General features: G+C 44.3%; 1 long non-coding RNA gene across 1 annotated transcript; it reads left to right on the plus strand.

Moving 5' to 3' along the window:
* The first annotated feature begins 8,094 nt into the window (after nt 1-8,094).
* On the plus strand, nt 8,095-12,845 carry LOC132244649 (uncharacterized). The gene is made up of 3 exons (XR_009456348.1): nt 8,095-8,152; nt 8,700-8,806; nt 12,129-12,845. It is a non-coding gene; the product is annotated as an uncharacterized LOC132244649 (long non-coding RNA).
* The last annotated feature ends 6,272 nt before the right edge of the window (nt 12,846-19,117 follow it).

The raw sequence follows: 19,117 nt of genomic DNA on the forward strand, positions 1-19,117 counted from the left end.
GAAACTGCAACCCCTAGATCCTTTTCTGCAGAGCTGCTGCCCAGCCAGTCACCCTCAGCTGTCCCAGTGCAAGGGATTGTTCCATCCTAAGTGCAGGACTTTTAACTCATCCTTATTGAACCTCATGAGATTTCTTTTGGTCCAATCCTGCATTTTGTCAAGATCTTTCTGAATCCTTGCCTACGCTCCGGCATATCTACTACTCCTCCCAGCTTGGTGTCAGCCGCAAACTTGCTGAGGGTGCACTGCATCCCATCTTCCATGTTGTTGGTGAAAATATTGAACAAAACTGGCCCTAGGGCTGGCCTTGTGGGGCACTCAACTTGATACCAGTTGCCAGCTAGACATTGGCCCACTGACTCCTACTCTCCGAGCCTGACAATCTAGCCAGTTTTCTATGCACCTTACAGTCCATTCATCCAGCCTGTACTTCCTTAACCTGCTTGCAAGAATGCCCTATTGATTTTTTTTTTTGAGAAACAAAGCAATAATACATAATGGTGCCAAGAGTAAAATTAGAAAATTAGCTACTGGGCAGGATTTAATTGTTTTTCAAATTCTTTTTAAAGCAGCTATAGGATTTCTGCATGATGCTGGCATAATATAGAATACTTTTTTTCAGTGTCGATACTGGAAACCTTGTGAATATGGAATCAACTTTAACAAAATAGTTCCCTGCTTTCTACTGCTCAACGTGAAATAGAGAGCCAAAACACTCAGAGCCAAGGATTCAGGGCATTAAGAAAAGTTTTTTTTACATCAAGCTGTTTTTTCTGCCTTGCATTTCTGACAATTTTTCTCCCTCCACTTGTTTTCAGGGGAATAGTATTTAAAGACGCCTTCCAGGAGATTATACCTATTGTGTTTGTTTCCTTCAGCAATGTTTGAAAAGTAAATGATGTTTGTCTTCATAAATTTGAACCTTACACAGCTCAAAATTGCTGTTGAAAGCTGTGGAGACATTGAGGTATGCTCTGAATGCAACATCAGGCCCTTGATTTGGTGAAGTTTGTTTATTAGTGGCTTTGGGATGTACATCCTTTGTGCTTGAGTTATCTTTGCAATGCTTAAAGTGAGATGCAGCTTGTATGTACAAGTTTGCACGTACGGGGCTACTACTGCCTGTTTATGTGCTGATAGGCCTTAGCTGTACAGAGGGAAGGCAGAGCTTAGCATCCTGGATCTTGAATACAGTTTGTTGTTGGAGAAATGATTTGACCCTGGCTTTTGTTTTATCTGTTTCACTGTGTTTATTTTCCTTTTGCTTTTCCGTTGGCTTTATCCCTTTCTATCTCTTGTGAGAACAGTTGTTTCCGTTTCTGTTGTAGTTGGGGTCAATACTGGCTCTTTCCTGGAGCAACTCTTTTGTTTTATTCTTAGGTAGTGAACCCTTTTGATGAAGAGGGAGCAATAATTTAGGCTTGATCCTGCCTGTGGATTTTTGTAGATGCATCTTGATGCTTTTGCAGAGGACTGAGCTGCATTTGATTCTGCGGTTTGTTGTCCATGTGTGGAAAGCTTTTTTTCACCGCTTGCCTACTTTTCAGCTTTCCTTTGCTAATTTGCTTTTCAGATTTCATGTCTTATCTATGTTTCCCCCTAGTTATAAACAGCCTGCATCTTTGCAGTGTGTTATTGCCTTATGAAATTTCTCTTTCTTTAGAAGCAAACAAACAAAAAAAAAACATCTCAAGGAAAATGTCCACAAGTTCCTCTGAAAACAACCTCTCAAGGCTCCTAAAAAAAATGCACGAATACTTTGTAATATTCTCAATTGCCATTTTCATCCTCGGTAAGCTTGCATTCAGGACTGTTAAGATTATTCACAATTTGGTACTGTTGTTTTTCATGGTTGTTAAACTGATTTCAGAATAAAACATAAATAGAAATATGGGTCTCATTCACAAGAAATTTACCATCATTATATCTCATTGGAGATATGTGGGAATGCTTCCTTAGCTGGAATTGTTACATACTCAGGTATACATTAGCCTGTGTGGCCATGGTAGCAATTTTATTATCAACAGGAGAGCAACTCTCCTTCAGAAGCTATGAATTTCCTTAGCCTTCACTTGAAATAATTACAGTAGGCACAGAATTACTCTAGGATCTGTCAGAGCTAGTGCACTATATTATATTGTATTATTGCCCTGGTGTGGGTTAAGATTTCACTGTTTTAGGCAGGTAGCTTAATTTTGACCATGACCCAAGAACTTATGACCTAAGTGATCCCTTTTATACCAGTTGTGTCCAAACTTTTGACCTCACAGGCCAGATGAGCACTGCCAAGACGGTCCACAGGATGGATCCAGTCTGTGGACCTGGTCCAGCATATAATGCTGTCCTAGTTAGGGCCTGATCCCAACACAGGGGAAGAGTCCAAAGGGAGCTTGATCCTGCCACATGGGACTGGCACAGCTGGGATCTGATCCCTCTGCATGGGACTGGCACAGCTGAGACCCAGTTCTTCTGCATGGGTCCAGTCCAGCCAGGGTCCGACCTAGTTGCACAAGGTGTGCACAGACAGGCCCTGATCCAGCTGTGCGGGGCCAGAGTGGCTGGGGAAGAGCTCTCTGGGCTAGGCCAGTGTGCCTGGGTCCCTCTCCTGCCTCACAGGGCGGGGGCCAATCCAGCTGTGCGGGACTTAGAAATTTGGTGGTTGGGGAGTAGTGGCAGTGTTAATAGCTACCACTGCCAAACTTCTGGATCTTTAGGGATCCCCATAGGCAGGATAACATGGCATGCCTTGTCTGCAGGCCAGGGCTTGAGCGTCTCTGCCTTATACCACTCTGAACAACCTGTCTCCCCTCTGGCGTTGACAGTCTTCAAACACTGCTGCAGGGTGTAGCACCAATTCCTGCAACAATTCCTCTAGAGTGGCTTGGTTGCAGCTGCTTGCTCACCCCATTTCATTTGTGCCTGGCATGAATACAGCAATGCTGTATTTAGGAAGGTAAACCACCAGCTAGGTCCTCGTGCTGTAGGTGGACCTAATTATACCACTGTTCACTGTGGAGAAAGGGGATGATAGGTCATGCACCTCCTCTATTGAACGGTGACTCAGGTTTCTCGCGCTCTGACTTCCAAACAATGACTGGAAGTAAGAGAGGGAGGAAGTACTGGACCTTCATATTTCTGAAGGCATTCTGAGCAAGATAGGGTCAAACATTAAAGTAATAGGGAGCATCTGCATTCCTGAAATATCCAATATTAACGAGGAAGAACCTGCCAGAAACATAGTGTATGTGCCTGCACCGAGGCTCACACCCTGAAATACCACTCATGAACACTTCAGCTCTTTAGTCATTGGAAAGGCATAGATTTATTAAGAAAGGATCCTGTTTTGCTACTGATGGCTTCACGTCACAAGAAAGTAAATTGAGTTTGCGGTTTTGTTGCAAATGGCACGTGCTGTGTGTAGCATTCTTTCTGTGGAGAGAGAGGCATTCGTGGTGTGTATCCTGTTTCATCACCATGCGTGTAGCTTAAAATGTGACCTTAATTATGAATAGTTTAAGTAAGGCCCTTTTCTGCCCTTGGGTGCTTCTTTCCACTCCCAGGGAACTGAGCACCAGGAATGAGGACTGTGTAGTACAGATTGAAGAGCAGAATCCTGATGAGAGGCTTTTGACTTATCAGATTCATTTCCTGAGCCAATTTCTTTTTTTTTGTGTTGTTATAGTGGAAGGAGAAGAATATTGTCCCCAGCTGCTGCTGCTGTCACCATTGATAATCTTATCAATATCTACTTGCAGGGACATCTCTAAGTAATTGCACAAGTTCAAGCAGAGACAACACTGGACTGGGACTCAGGAAACAAGTGTAATTTCTGGATCCCCCTGGCATGACTTTGGGCAAATCAGTTCTCTCTATGTGCCTCAGTTTCCCATCTGCATTTGGAGATCATGATCCCTCTTTTGTAAAGCTATGAATGAAAAGTGAGTGTTGTATCATAGCTGGTTGTTATTATGTAGAAGCATGTCTTCATAAGGAACATGCATTTTCATTACCCTGTAATGAAAAGCTTTGGGATATATAAGGTATATAACTCCAGGTACAGACCATTGACTTAGGGATTATTTCAACTCTACAATCCAAGTCAAAGTTATGTGAGAAAACATCACACCGTGAGATGGATTTAGGCAACCATAGTCCAGTCTCTAGTGATGCAAAGGAAATAATGTATAAATTAATACCAGGCTAATGAATATTGGTTTACGACACATCGTTCAGATGCTATTCTAAATATTTTCAAAGTTTGGGCAAGTTTTCTTATACCCTTTGGTCTCAGGACCTTCTCAGTTGGCATCTTGTATTAATCTGGGTGAAATTTTGGTGCACTGAAATATTGGAGAAATATGCCCCTGATTTTAAGAGGGTTAAGATTTTTTGCATGCTATCTACAGTGGTGGCTATAGATGAACGTTAGCGGGATAAGAAAAATGCATGGCAGTCATTGTTCCGCAATGCACAGCACACATGCAAATATATTGTAGATTTAATGATTTGTTGAATGAGTATAAAAGCTGGATGCATAAAGGAGATTTATTTTTAACTGATTAATACCATCTGTCACTAGCTTTTTACTGTGCTGCCATAAAAGTTTGTTTCTGAGTATCAGCAGTTCAGTCAAATAAAAAAAAAAGTCTGCTTTTTGTGCTGGTGTTCTTCCTCTATCCTTTTTTACCCATTGGATGGGTTCTGGGAATGGTGAATGCATGAGATTATAAGTACATGAAACATAGGTGAAGTGCACCTAAAAGCTTCTTAAGCGAAGATTTCAAAATTACTCAGGAAGGAAAAAATATATTTTAAAATGACCTAAATTATACAGTATGGGTATATTCCATATCTGACTCCGCTAATTCTTGGATCTTCATACAATATGAAACAACTAAGGGAGAAGTGCAGATCCATGGATTTTAGCACTTTCAGCCATAGTGCAAATGAGTTTTAGATTCTGACATAAATGAGCTGAGAGTACTCTGAAAAATGTGTGCATCCAAGGCATAAATTCCCCTGCCACCTCTGCACTGCTGCAAACTATACTTCTTTCATCTATGGAGTGAATGGTAAAGTGCTTCAAAATGAATGCCTGACAGCCAAAGCGGAGGGCACAGGGCAGTGACATTTAGAGCTGGGTGAATCTTTTTTTTCCCCCAGGGAATAGTAAATTGGTTGAAAAGTTCAATTTTGGTTTTCCTGAAATATTCATAAATTTCACCTGAATTCAGGAAATAGTTTTGGCATGCGCAAAATAGAAGGAAGTTCCTTACAAAGCTGCCAGATGAGGAGGTAGGTGTTTGTAGCTCAGAGGTGAGAGTTCTTGTTTATGAGACTCGCACCTTGCTTCAATCTTTTCCTCTGCCCTAAAGGTACCCACATCTATCTACCTAGCTTGTCTCTGCCTCGATGAATCGTAAAGTATTTTTTACAAAGTGGAACAGTACCAAGAGGGATAGAAGCAGCTTCATGTCAGACCCTGTCTCAGGGTTAGGACTGTAATTTGTGAAGGAGACCAGACACTCGAATTCAAAAACCTTTTCTGCATGTCCCTTCGTTCCTGTTATAGTGGCTGTCAGACCGTATTGACCTGTATGGCTCCCTCTACACATTACAGATGTTGTGCAATTACCTGGAGACCAGCTACACATGCAAAACAGCTATCACACAATCAAAAAAACTCCAATTGACTATAAAGTTAGACCTAAAAAATGTGTACCAACTTTATAGTTAGACCTAAAAAAATGTGTATTAACTTTATAGTTGATTGCTATTGAGCTTTAATTTAATGTAGCAGGATCTTCTCTGTGGCTGAGAGCTCCATCAGATGATGGGGCTCTCAGCTGTAGGGGTGCAACGTGCTCAGCATAAAACCCCCAAGCCCTAGGGATCCCAGCAGCTGCAGTTCTCAGGATCCAGGTGTTTCCCACACCCAAGAGCCCTAGGGATCACGATAGTGGGAAATGCCCAGACCCTGGGGATCATGACTCCTGCAATCCCCAGGGGTCAGGGGCCTGGGAACCCTCCTCCTCCAGGGGCTAAAGGATTGTGGTGATCCTCTGGCTCCATGGGTTTCTCCCTCCTCCCGGAGGGTTTCCTGCACCCCTGGAGTAGGGAGATCACTGTGGCAGCTCTCCTTCAGCCCTGGGGGTGCATGGGCACCCCTGTAGTTCAGAGCCTCTCAACTGGGTTGTGTGGGGCCCCAGCTTCAGGAGCTCCCCCTGCAACCACAAGAAGGCACAGTTGGGCTCCCCCTGCACCAGCAATAAGGCGTGATGGGATCTAATGTGTGATCCCACAATTGCACTTCCATGGCAGTAGGCATGATTGTGTGAATTGAACATTAGATCCCCTCGTGCCTTTAGTTTCATATTTAGAGGGGGCCTATGGGAAATAAAACTAAACACGGATTGGGTGGCATGTGTCTAATCTGCAATCAGATTATCCTAAACTTCAGACGCCTGAGAAACAATTCATTTGGTAGCTCCAGTAGACAGGGCAGTATGGGAGCCAAGGGCCTAGTCCCTCTCAACAAGCCTTTGGTTTCTTCATCCTTATTATTTCTTTTCTCCTCATCCTTTCCTTCGGCTTATTTCACTGTATTTTTCCTTCCTCCACTGCTCCACTATTTTTTCTTATCTGCTTCTTTTTCCTTTCCTTTTGCTGCTCCCTTTTCCCCCATCATGTCTGCTCAAACCTCTCCAGTCTCTCTCACTCTAGAGAAAGGCCAGGATCAATATGCAGAACTAAGCAGCCCTGAATCCCGAGCTCTGAACTCTGCTACGGTCTCTCAGAGTAATTCGCTTGCTTTTCTTTGGTCTTGAATTTCCAGCTATGGCAGGCCCTTACATTTGACTTTCCTGAAATTATTTCATTATTGCAGCCACAAGTATTGAGACACAAATCATTCTCTTCCCTACATTCACCATATGCCTGCACTTGTGGTAAACCGGAACTTTACCCTCCGAAAACGAAAGAGAGCTGTCATGTCCCTAAATGCAAGCTTGATAAGGCGCAGGCAGTAGTCTTTGCAGCAGTACTTGCCTTCCATTTCTTTCACTGTCCCTGAGCTGGGCGACGGAGGGGACTACTACTGGAGGGGCTGCGGATTTGCTTGTCCTTCTTTAACCTATGACGCACTGGTACGGGGAGCTATAAATAGTGAGAAACTCTCCAGCCTGATTTTTTTTACCTATAAAGGTTTGAAACATTGCCAAGTTCTTGCATCTTAAAAAACCCTAAACCATTTTGATTTTCTGGCTTCAGGGCTTCTATCCATTTCTGAAGAAAGACTAGACAATGCCCAGGAGGACCTCTTAGCCTTCTTTTTTGGGCACTGGGAAATATTTCCTTTCCAAGCTAGGTAGGAGAGAGGCAGATGACTACTTTATTGCCCTATGGCCTTCACAGCTGTGGTGGGCCTCTTTGTAGGAGAGCTAGCACATATAAGGATTGTCTCCCTTGCTCCTGCTGCTGGGTCTGACAGTAGCTCCTTTACCTCCGGTTCTCCTTTTGGGTAGCAGCAGGTTTCCTTTCAAACGTCTGTATAGACAGCAGCATCTCTCATCTCAGCTTAAAAAGGAGACAGGTCAACCTCCGTTTTTCTTGTTCCTGTTACTTTGCAGCTTTGACTAGAGGATTTTTTTTTCCTGAGCTAACAGGATTCTTTCTCACTGATAGAAAAATCCTTCCATATAAAGACTGGCAGCACTCAGAGAGAGGTAATACTTAGTTACCTCCTGCTTTGCACTCTTGCTAAGGTACTACATTTAAACCTCTTGAATGGAAACTGCCTCTAGCATGCAAAGACATGAAATCAGATGAAGCAGAAAGAGATAATGTGTTTTTTTTTCCCACTCCCTCTGGTTCCACTATCCTGCAGCGGGATCAAACCCACCTGCTATGACCCATGGCCAACGCATGATAAACTGAGCTGTAAAAATGAAGCACATCCTAAACATTACATAATAAGAAGTGGGGACTTTAATAGTGTTTCCCTTTTATTATATGTCTTTTTAATATTTTTTTTGGGTGGGGGAAAAATAACCAGTAACTATTTCTTTTTTTTTCATTCCCTTCCATTATAAATCAGGACTGGCCACATCTGCAGCCCAGAGGTTGAACAATTTGCTATAGCCATATGATCACGGTTAGTCATTTTTCTCTTCATTCCTGCCTTGTGTAAACTAACCGAGGAAGATCCTTCTTCCTATTTTAGCTTTGGTGAAACAGCAACCAAAAAAAAATTATCACTGCTTTGAAGCTGGTAGCTGGTTTCTATTGGGTGCTACTTTTGGTAATTCTCCCATTTCCTGTTCGTGCGAGTAGTGCCTTAAACTTGTGTGGCGTGGCCTTGTGCTTTTAAAAAAGCTGAGGTCCATGGTTGTACTCTTGTTTGCAGTGCTTTGGAGTTTCAGGATGAAAAAATGGATGAATAATATATTGATGTTATTTTTTGTGTCATTTTTTTCAGTGACTCGGTTTAAAAAAAATATTTTTGCACACGGCCCACATTTTTTCTTGTTTTTATGGACTCTTCCAGCGTATAAGCTATATCCTTTTTGCCTGATTTTGCATTTGCTAGGAGAAGAAATTACCGTGCATACACGGAGTGCCTCTGGCTCCAACAGGATGAGCTGGCAGGTTGGTGAGAGAGTCAACTTAACAGGTCCTTAGATATTTTTGTTTTCTTGTAGGCTGCTGTAAAGCATCCTTTTTTGGCCCACACAGCATGGTCATCCTTTCTGAAGACAAGTGCGTAAGTGGGGAAGGACTCTCAAACAACATTACTGCTTCTGCCCAGGTACGCAAAAACACTTTCTAACTTATCTGATCCTTTGAGAAAACAACCAATTTAGATTCAGTTGTAGCAACCCAGTCCCTTGAGTGGCTTTATCAATGGGCTTCTGAATAAAGACTTGATTAATCCTGTTTCTGAATTAGACCCAGCAACGTTGCTGCCCTAAAAATGAGCTCTGTTACTGAAAATGCTTGCCTTAACTCTGTGCCTTCAAATGTTACATTTTGTACTCAAAGGTATTGTTTTGGGGAGTGTGTTAACTTTATTTGAGCAACTTTTCCAGGAACAGAAAATTTACCACATACAGTTCTGTAGCATAAGTCATTTTATTGATCTGGAAACCTTGATCCTTTAAGGCTTGTATCAGCAGTATGTATAAGCTTCAGTAGATTCACTTAAATATTTTTAAGACTATGCTGTGTAGAGTTTCCAGAATTTGTAGAGATTTAAGGATGCAATCCTGGCTTCATTAAAGTCAGTGGTTAAACTCCCACTGAAGACGTGGGAAATAAAGTGATTTATTATGGAATCTATATTTCCCTTCACTTGTGTGCATGTTTCCAACCACTGTTATGTCAGCATTTTGGTCTCCTTATGGGATGTTTTCTTTGAGAGTGTCTACACGTTGCCCTATGGCAATGTAGTGATGTGCTCTGTCGCCATACGGCATGCTACAGCAGTGTAGCAATCACACGTGTCTACCCACGATTTCCAGCTATGTCACCATAGTGGTGTGCTCCCCGGATATAGCATGGCACTGTGGTAACAAAGCAGTAAAATCTACCTGTGTGCCATGTGCATAGTGCAGTAACTGCCCATACTGTGCCGTGCTTTAGTATTTTCAAAAAGAAGTACTAAAGCACGGTGTGATAGCAACCTCACTGTATGCTGACATGCAGACACACCTGTCATGATTGTAAATCCCAAGGGAGCACAATGAAACACAGCAAATTTTATGTGGAAAATTACTATGTCCAAGAGACTTCATTAAAAGTTCAGAAGTGGAAGGCACCACTACCTTAAAAGAAGTTTAATTCTTTAAAGATTTTAGCCAGATATTCAATTGGACTAAATTAGCATTGCTTCATATAAGTTATATAATTTTACACATGCTGAGGATTGGTTGTGTATCTGTTAAGATTTACACAGGAAATCTTGTAACTAACTTTTTTGAGACTCTTCATAGAAGGGTGAGAAACAGAAAGGAGCAGGGAAAGAGGCCCAGTAAAGGGAGAGAAGTGTTAGATAAATAATTATCAGTCATCTCTTTGACTCTAGGAGTCTTGGCTAGTGCTAAGGTTAATAAATTTAATCTTGGTAGTAGTGACATTCAGGTTAATAGAAGAATTAACCTCAACATATATAATCTAAGTTGGCTAGATAATGAACAGTGTATCAAAAGTAAGTAAAGAGGTATCTATACATCAGCTTTGGAGGAAAGCTGATGTATAGCTTATGTTCCTTGTTTTACACACACACATAGATAGAAAGAGAGATAGTAGGGGTGTGCAAAATGAGCCGTATTCGATTTGGATTCAGATTCAGCCCAAATCAGGGACAGTGATTCGATTCGTTGATTTGGATCACTGTCCCCGATTTGATTTGGCTGAAACCGAATCTGAAGATTCAATGCTGATTCAGAGAATCAGTGATTTGGCCATAGACACAGCTTTAAATGTTTTTTCTACATACCTCGAAGTACCAGGCACAGCTACGATGCTGGAGCGGATGGAGAGTCCCACAGGAACGTGGGGGAGAGCCCCTGCATGCTCGGCAGCAAACCCAGAAGTGCACCAGAAGTACTTCTGGTCCACTTCTGGGTCCGCTGCCTAGCGTGCTGGGGAGCCCCCCGCACTCCTGTGGGATGCTCCATCTGCCCCAGCATCTCAGTGTTCACGAGCTGCTTACTACCTAGAAGTATGTAGAAAAAACATTTAAAGTTGTGTCTATCTCCAAATTACCGAATCTTTCCGAATCAATTTGGAGGGTTCTGATTTGATTCAGAGAGATTAAAGGGTCTCCTGATTCGATTCGGATGCAGAGATTCAGCCACCGAATCAGGGCACATCTCTGCCAAATCAAATCAGAGACTGAAGCTTTGCCACAGCCCTAGTAGGTAGATAGATAGAAAGATATACATGTATACACACACATACATATATGGATATAGATATACATACATACACGCATATAGATGTGTGGGTGTATCTGTATATCTATATAAGTATGTGTGTGTATGTATGTATGTATATCTATATCTATATATCTATGTGTATATGTGTGTGTGTGGGGGGGTATAAAACAAGGAACATAAAAAGGTTCCCCCAAATATAGAAAATATAGATATACACATATATAGATATGTATAGATATATAGATATAGATACACACACGTGTGTATATATATATATACACATGTGTATGTGTGTGTGTGTGTGTATACACACACACACACACACACACACACACAACACACATACGTGTGTACATATACACGCGTCTGTCTGTCTGGCTACCTATCTATCTACAGCAAAAGCTCTGTTATCTGGCACTCATGGGGAATGGGGTGTATCAGATAACCGAATATGTTGGTTACCTGTGAGGCTTCTTTGCCTGGCAAAGATGCCCCTCCCGCTGCATTGGTGCATCAGTGTGCCAGGGGACAGGCACCGTGTTGCCCCTCCTGCTCCTCCCCTGGCATCAGTGTGCCAGGAGCAGGGAGAAGGGCCCCGCGCAGGCTGCTTTGCCCCGGGCTGTGGCCTGAAGTGGGACTCGGTGAAACCAGAAGTCCCACTTCCGGTTTCACTTTTGCTGCATTGATCAGCATTGACTGGCATGTCGGTTAATGAAGTGCCAGATAACATGGCTTTTACTCTCTCTCTCTCTCTCCCATTCAGGAATGTAAACAGTTGGATAACTCCCAAATAGGCTACAGAAAAATGTGGACGGTGCCCCAGATAGTTGGGGCTGGTCCTGCTTCGAGCAGGTGATTGGACTGGATGACCTCCTGAGGTCCCTTCCAACCCTAATTTTCTGTGATCTTAAAGGATCAGGTTCTCAGCTTGTGTAAATTATTGGAGCTTTCTTGACATGCCCTGGCTTCCAAAGATGTTCAGTGTTGCTTGTTAAAACAATTTAGAGTTGATGTAACTGGCGTTAGATCACAGTGCTGGAACTGGATCCTACTTTGTTATACAAGACAGCGGTCACTACAATGTTAAGTGTTTCAAAGTTCTGCTAGAATATTTTATATGTTTGGGGTATTGTTTTCTTGCTTTCAAAAGAGGAGTTTTCCAATTTGATATTCTACTTGCCTTCTATTAAGCAATCACCTTTGTGAGCAGAAACAATTTCTAGCACCTGGGATGGAAGCACCCTGAGAGTCTCACCTTAAGCTGGATTTTCCTGGCTTCCAGAATCCCTCTTGCAGCTGGGAAGCGGGCCCTGGCAAGAGCTAGAACTCCAGTGATTTTCAGATTCCTGACCCGTGGCTTGGAGCCAGAAGCTCTAGTTGAATGGAGCCTAGGCTGTCTGCATGGTGGAGATGCCTCAGAGACACGCACTGAGGAATTCTAGACTTTTAACCAGTCTGTCATGTGAGCTGGTAGGAAGCTAGGCTAGTTTTCATTGGACCACTGCCTCCGAGTCATCAAAAGTCTTGATGAATTGGCATCTGCTGCTGGAAAACCTGTTTTGTTAGGAAATTCCCAACCAGCTGGAGTTAAGAGGACCAGATTTTGCAGCTGTTTTGTATCCTCCTACTAATAAAAATATAAGCAGAATCTCTCGCTTTGTTATTTTCTAGAAATAAAAATGAACATGTGTGGATGTGAGACTTCTGTTCCAGTTATGGAAATTATTACCAGGAATCCAGGGGAAAGCAGTTCCTTTTTACCATTTGATCCATCATGCTCCATCTCAATTAGCAGTTCTGGGCTCAGTGCAAGAATCAGCTGGTGAAAGGCGATAGTCTACCACGAACGGGAATTCAGAGTAGAGCCGAGTGGGTGAACTTACAACTAGAAGAAATGAAATGAATGCATTTTGGGCCTGACTTAAAATGTTGTTTATGAAATAAGATGTTCTGTTTCATATTTAGGCATATTTGGGTATAGAAATCCTTAACCCTTTAAAAAGTGCTGGTGAAGCTTAAAACGAGCCTTATTTCATATGGAAAAGTCAAAACATCTCATTTTTGAATATGGAGAAGAAAAGCTTTGACTTTTTAGAAATTCCCTTCCCCATCCCCAATCTTTTCAGCAGAAATTATTTGCTGAATTCAATCTGTGTTTTTGAATCACATTGTTTTCCCCCCAAACTGCATTATCTGATGAATTTACTATTTGACAATCCCTCCTCTCCCCACAAAACTTGTCTTACCCACAACTAGGTCAGACTGGGTGATTTCAATAGTGTCTTCTGGCCTGAAAACTAATGAAGCCAGGTTTGATTCTTGTCACTACAAGATTCTTGTCTTGACCTAAATTGATACCATAAGCAAAGCCCAGAAGCGCTTGAATATTTATTGAAATATTGCTAAATGACTGCTCAGCCTATTTGGTTTTACAGACTGCTTATAATGAAGAATGTTGTCAGCTTCTGCTACAAACTAATTTCATAACTAGGATCTCAGAATTAAGAATGTTATAAATCAAATACTCTTTCTTGTGAAAAGTTCTTCTAATGTTTGACTGCAATAGTTGATGCCAAAGTTTTGTCTTTTAATATGGAATTGATAATGCATCCATTAATTTGAACAACTATATTTCTATAGTCTAGGAGCTGCAGATGCCAAATGTAAAATAAATGAAGGCTAAGTGCATGGATCACATTTTGCTCAGATCTTCTCCGGACTCAACATTTCCTCTTTTTAGAGCAACAGCGAGCGACTGCTGAGAATTCTGCCAAACGAGCCCCTGATGGCTTTTATGAAATTGTTTGCAGACACCACCATTTGTCCATTAGGCTTGTACCCAGCCAGCACCTCCATGCTGTATGTCTCAGCCAAGTATAAGAATATGTGAAAGCAGGCACTGAACATGAACTGGGCTGGATTGATGTGGTACAGGAAAAGCTGGAGCAAAGGTGAAAGGACCCACTGATCACTCCAATTGATGACAACTTTGCATGGTTATGTATGGGCTGCTCTGTGGCTCAGAATACCTAGAGCTCTAGGTTATCTGACCAGTAGGGCTGTGTGAAATGGGCCTTATTAGATTCAGATCTGGCCTGAATTGGGGACAGTGATTCAATCCTTTGATTTGGATCACTGTCCCTGATTCGATTCAGCAGAATTGGAATCTGAAGATTCGATGCTGATTCAGTGAATCAGCAATTCGGGCACAGACACAGCTTTAAAAGTTTTTTTCTACATACCATAAGGTAGCAGGTACAGCTTATAATCGCTGTAGTGCTGGGGTGCATGGAGCGTCCCACAAGAGCATGGGGGCTCTCCAGTGTGCTCAGCAGCGAACCCGGAAGCGGACTGGAAGTACTTCTGGTTCAATTCCGGGTCTGCCAGGGAACATGCTGAGGGGGCCTCCCCATGACCCTCAGCCCAGCGATCGGCCATAGGGGACCCCAGGTGTGGGAAGTGCTTCTGGTCCACTCCTGGGTCTACTGCCAAGCACACTGGGGAGCTCCCTGTGCTTCTGTGGGATGCTGCATCTGCTCCAGCATCTCCCCTGCTACCTGGAGGTATATAGAAAAAACATTTAAAGCTGTGTCTATGTCCGAATCTCCAAATCTTTCCGAATTGATTCAGAGGGTTCCAAATCGATTGAGAGAGATTAAAGGGTCCTTTGATTCAATTTGGATTCAGAGATTTGACCACCAAATCAGGCTGAATCTCTGCCGAATTGAATTGGGGACTGAAGCTTTGTGCAGCCCTAGTCTCCAGACTTGTTACCAGCATGCCCCTAGACTATGGTCCTCACAGGAGAGCTTAGGGCCTTGTTACGCTTTATGCTATAAACAGAATAAATGTTAATCAGCTTAGAGTTGTTCATCTTAGTGGAGCAGGCACACCTTAGTGTGACAAACCTGCTCTGACGGTCCTTTACCTACACAGCTGTGACTTGCCACTAGAGGCTTGGTGAACACGGGCAGGACCGGCTCGCTGCTCCACCACTGTGTGAGTTGTAGCGAGACCAGAGGGAAGCAACTTCCCTGCGGCTCCCTGGTCTTGGTACAACTGACACTGTGGCTCCGCATGGAGGGTGGGGCTGTCGGGCTTAAGCCCTGGCAGCTCTGCTCTCAGCATGGAGTTACCATAGCTCAGTGAGACCAAGCTGCTTCTCCAGGGCTTTCTGGTCTCATCAAGCTGTGGCAGCTCCATGCTGAGAGCAGGACTGCCAGGTCTTAAGCCTGGTGGCCCCACTCTCTGTGCAGAGCCACTATACCAGTTGCAGTGAGACCAGAGAGATCCAGAGAAGCAGCTTCCTTGGGACTCTCTGGCTTTGCTGAAACTCGCTGTCCATGCTGCCACTGGCTGGGCGGCCAGCTAGCTGGATACCACCTGAACTCCAAGGGGCCCAATCCTTTTTTTATCTGGAGCTCAGGTAGCATGGCTGGACAAGAGCTCCAGACAAAAAAGGATTGGGCCCCTCGGAGCTGCAGCGGTGCCCGGCCAGCAGCAGTGTGGAGGGTATGAGCGGCTGAGCTCCAAAGGGGCCCAATCGTTTTTTCCTGAAGCTTGTCCCCCCTGCCTTCTGGTGCCACCAGCAGGAGCAGCAAGCCAGTCTGGGCATCGCTGAGACATGCCAGGGCACTCTGGGGCTGTGGTGCAATGTCCCTGTGGGATGAGGCCCTCAGTCTGGCCCTGCTGCATCCTGGCATCCCTGCTTGCCCTGATTCAGGAGGGGCTGCTGCATCCTGGGCTGCTGGAGGACTTCAACTTGAGTGGAATAGCTGTGGGAAGTGGCCACACTTTAATGGAACAGGAGCAAAATTAGACAGATTAGAGAGAACCCTGTTTTGGAGTGGCATAATTTAAAATCAAATAACAAGGTCTTTAAGCCACTTTAAAAGGTGTTAATGTACAGCCAATCCAGGGGTTAAGAGCTCGAGAAGCCGCCGGCCGTTACCATGCAACAAGGTCCTTACAGTGATCGTATGCTACCCTTGCAGTGGGGGGAATTCTTCAATGTACCACTGTGTGACAGATACCTTAGGTCACAATATAAAGGAGCCACAGCAAGAACTACAATTTGGTTCTCTGGACATGTCTACATGTGCATTAAGGCACTTTTTCTAGTGTGCATTAAATTTAGTACCTTCAGTGTGAGGTACTAAAGAAAAATGCATTAGGCTGCCTTAATGCACAGTAATGAATGTTCACAGTTTATAAGTGATGCTTAATGCACAGTACTCGAGGGCTGCGCAAAACTTTGGACAGCCAAAGTTCTGATTCTATTCGGAGGAGATTCGGCCTGATGTGGTGGTGGCATCTCCAAATCCGAATCAAATCAGGGAACCAATAAAAAGGTCCGAATTGATTCAAAGCTCTCTGAATTGATTCAGGAAAGAGTTGGAGAGCTTCGGCAATTCAGGCAGTCCCTGCCCACTGCAGCAGGGAGCTGGTGCTAGACTCAGAGCTGGTAAGTAGGGGGTGGAGGAGGGGGGGCTGAAGGGAAGGGGGGACCATGGGGGGACCCCGGTCAGGTCCCATCCCCTGCCTGCTCCCCCAGGCCCCCCCCCCCCCTCCCCAGCTCCTGGTGCTTTAAAAAAAAGCCCCAACTTACCAGGTGCTGCCCAGCAGGGAGGTGATCCCCGCTGCCCCCCACTTCCTCATGCTGCATGGGGGGCTCTGCCATGTGCCCCACTGACCCCTTCACTCCCCCAGTCCCCCCCGTGGCTGTCCTACCAGCCGCAGCTCTGGCCCTTTAGGAAGGAAAAAAACCCGAAAAAAACTCCCCGGACTCACTGACTCCTGCAGTGGCCTTGGGGCTTCAGGGGGGGCTCACGCAGAGCCCCCCACAGATCATGGGGCATTGGGGGCAGCTGGGATTCCCCCCCCCCGCCAGGCAGGAACAAGTGAGCCCATTTTTTTTGTTTATTTTTTTCCTTAAAGGGCTGAAGCTGGGGCAGGTGGGACAGCTGTGGGGGGGCTGAGACAGCGTGGGGGGGTGCAGAGTTCCCCATGCAGAGTGGGGCAGTGGGGGACAGCGGGGATCTCCCCCCACCTGGCAGCACCCAGTGAATCAGGGCTTTTTTTTTCAAAGTGCCAGGAGCTGGGGCAGGCGGGGCAGCGATTGCGGGGTTGGGAGAGCGGGCAGGGGATGGGCCTGGGTGATTCGGAGATTTGGACGAATCGATTCGGGACAGTGATTCGAATCACTGAATTGAATCACTGTCCCCCAAATCCGCTGAATCCAAATCCAAAGCAAATACTAGCTGCTTTGCACAGGCCTAGAGTAGTCTATTTTACTGCACATTAGCATAATGGCACAGTTTTTTATGTGATGCTTTAATGCAAAGTAAAATAGGCTACCGTGCATTAAAGTGCATGTGTAGCCCACTGTCTCCTCTTGTTAGATTTAACTGTTGTATTAATCTTATTACTGATATTTGTTAATTATTTGCATTGAGGCAGTGACCAAATGTTGCAATCGGATGCAAATAGAATGACATGCGTCTTGCCCCAGAGAGCCTCATTCTGCAGAAGAACAGAAGGTGACAGGCCAAGTTCTGCATTGGCTTTAAACATGACAAGGTGGAAAACCTGAGAAGCCTTCTGTAAATTCTGACAGGCAGAGATGCCGCTGAGGCAAAACCAAAAGGAAACAAAACTACTGTTCTACTGATGCTAAGGTTGTGAACAGAATAGAGGTGGAAACCAATGCTCATTTTCATGTTGCCCCACTGAAAAATATCAGGGAGGTTTTTTACTCCAAATATATTCATAATTTCTCTCTATATGGTTTTTCTTTTACTACAGTAAAGCTGGTAATATTCACTTTTAGGCGAAAGGGAATTATATGTCTAGCAGGAACAGCAAGAATTAATTCAGAAAAAAGAAGCACCCTGACCCCTGACCCCTGCTATCCAGCATTTATACAGAACCCTAAGACTCCTTTTGTATCTGAAAGCTGAAACTTTTTTGTGTACAGTCAATTGAAGTGTGTCTTTACCTATTTATTGGGGGGGGGGGGGGAGACAGGAAACAGGTATGCTAAAATAGCACTTTTCATAGACTCAGAGACAATTAGAGTTGGAAGGGACCTCAGGAGGTCACCCCCTGCTCAGAGCAGGACCATTCCCAACTACATCATCTCAGGCAAGGCTTAGTTTAGCTGGGGATTAAAAACCTCCAAGGATGGAGATTCCACCACCTCTCTGGGTAACCTGTTCAGTGCTTTACTACCCTCTTCGTGGGAAAGTTCTTCCTAATATCTAATCTAAACTTTCCTTGCTGCAACTTGAGCCTGTTGGTCCTTGTTGTGTCATCTGCCACCACTGAGAACAGTCTAGCCCCATCCTCTTTGGACCCACCTTTCAGATAATTGAAGGCTGCTATTAAATCTTCCCTTTATCTTCTCTTCTCCAGACTAAATAACCCAAGTTCCCTCAGCCCCTCTTCATAAGTCATGTCCCCAGCCCCCTCACCATTTTTGTTGTCCTCTGCTAGACTCTCTCCAATTTGTCCACCTCCTTTCTGTAGTGGGGGCCCAAAACTGAACACAGGACTGCAGATGTGACCTCGCCAGTGCTGAATAGAGGGGAAGAATCACTTCCCTTGATCTGCTGGCAGTGCTCCTACTAATGCAGCCCAGTATGCTGTTAGCCTTCTTTGCAACAAGGGCACACTGTTGGCTCATATTCAGCTTCTTGTCCATTGTCACCCCCAGGTCCTTTTCTGCAGAATTGCTGCTTAGCCAGTTGGTCCCCAGCATGTACTTGTGCATGGGATTGTTCTGTCCTAAGTGCACTTCTCCTTATTGAACCTCATGAGATTTTCATAAACTCAAAGGTGACTCCAGGAACCCAAGCAAATTAATATCTATTAGGAAATGAACAGAAGCTGCCTATACACGAGTGTCAAGGCTGCTCCGATGCAGTGGAATTCCAGTGCATTGGAGCAGACACGATTAATCGACTCTGCCAGAGCATGGCAATTGCCATGCTCCAGAAGCCTCCTGTGTCTCATGTATCAGTGTCCCTGTGCTTCAAAATGGTGGCAGGGGCACTTAAACGAAAGCTCATTCAAATAAGCTTTTGTTTGAGCACCCCCCGCCACCATTTTTAAGCGTAGGGATGTTGATGCAGGAGATGCAGTGGCACTTTAATTAAAGTGGCTCTCAGATCTGCTCTAAT

This window comes from Alligator mississippiensis, chromosome 13, assembly GCF_030867095.1.
Source record: "Alligator mississippiensis isolate rAllMis1 chromosome 13, rAllMis1, whole genome shotgun sequence".
Lineage (NCBI taxonomy): Eukaryota > Metazoa > Chordata > Crocodylia > Alligatoridae > Alligator > Alligator mississippiensis.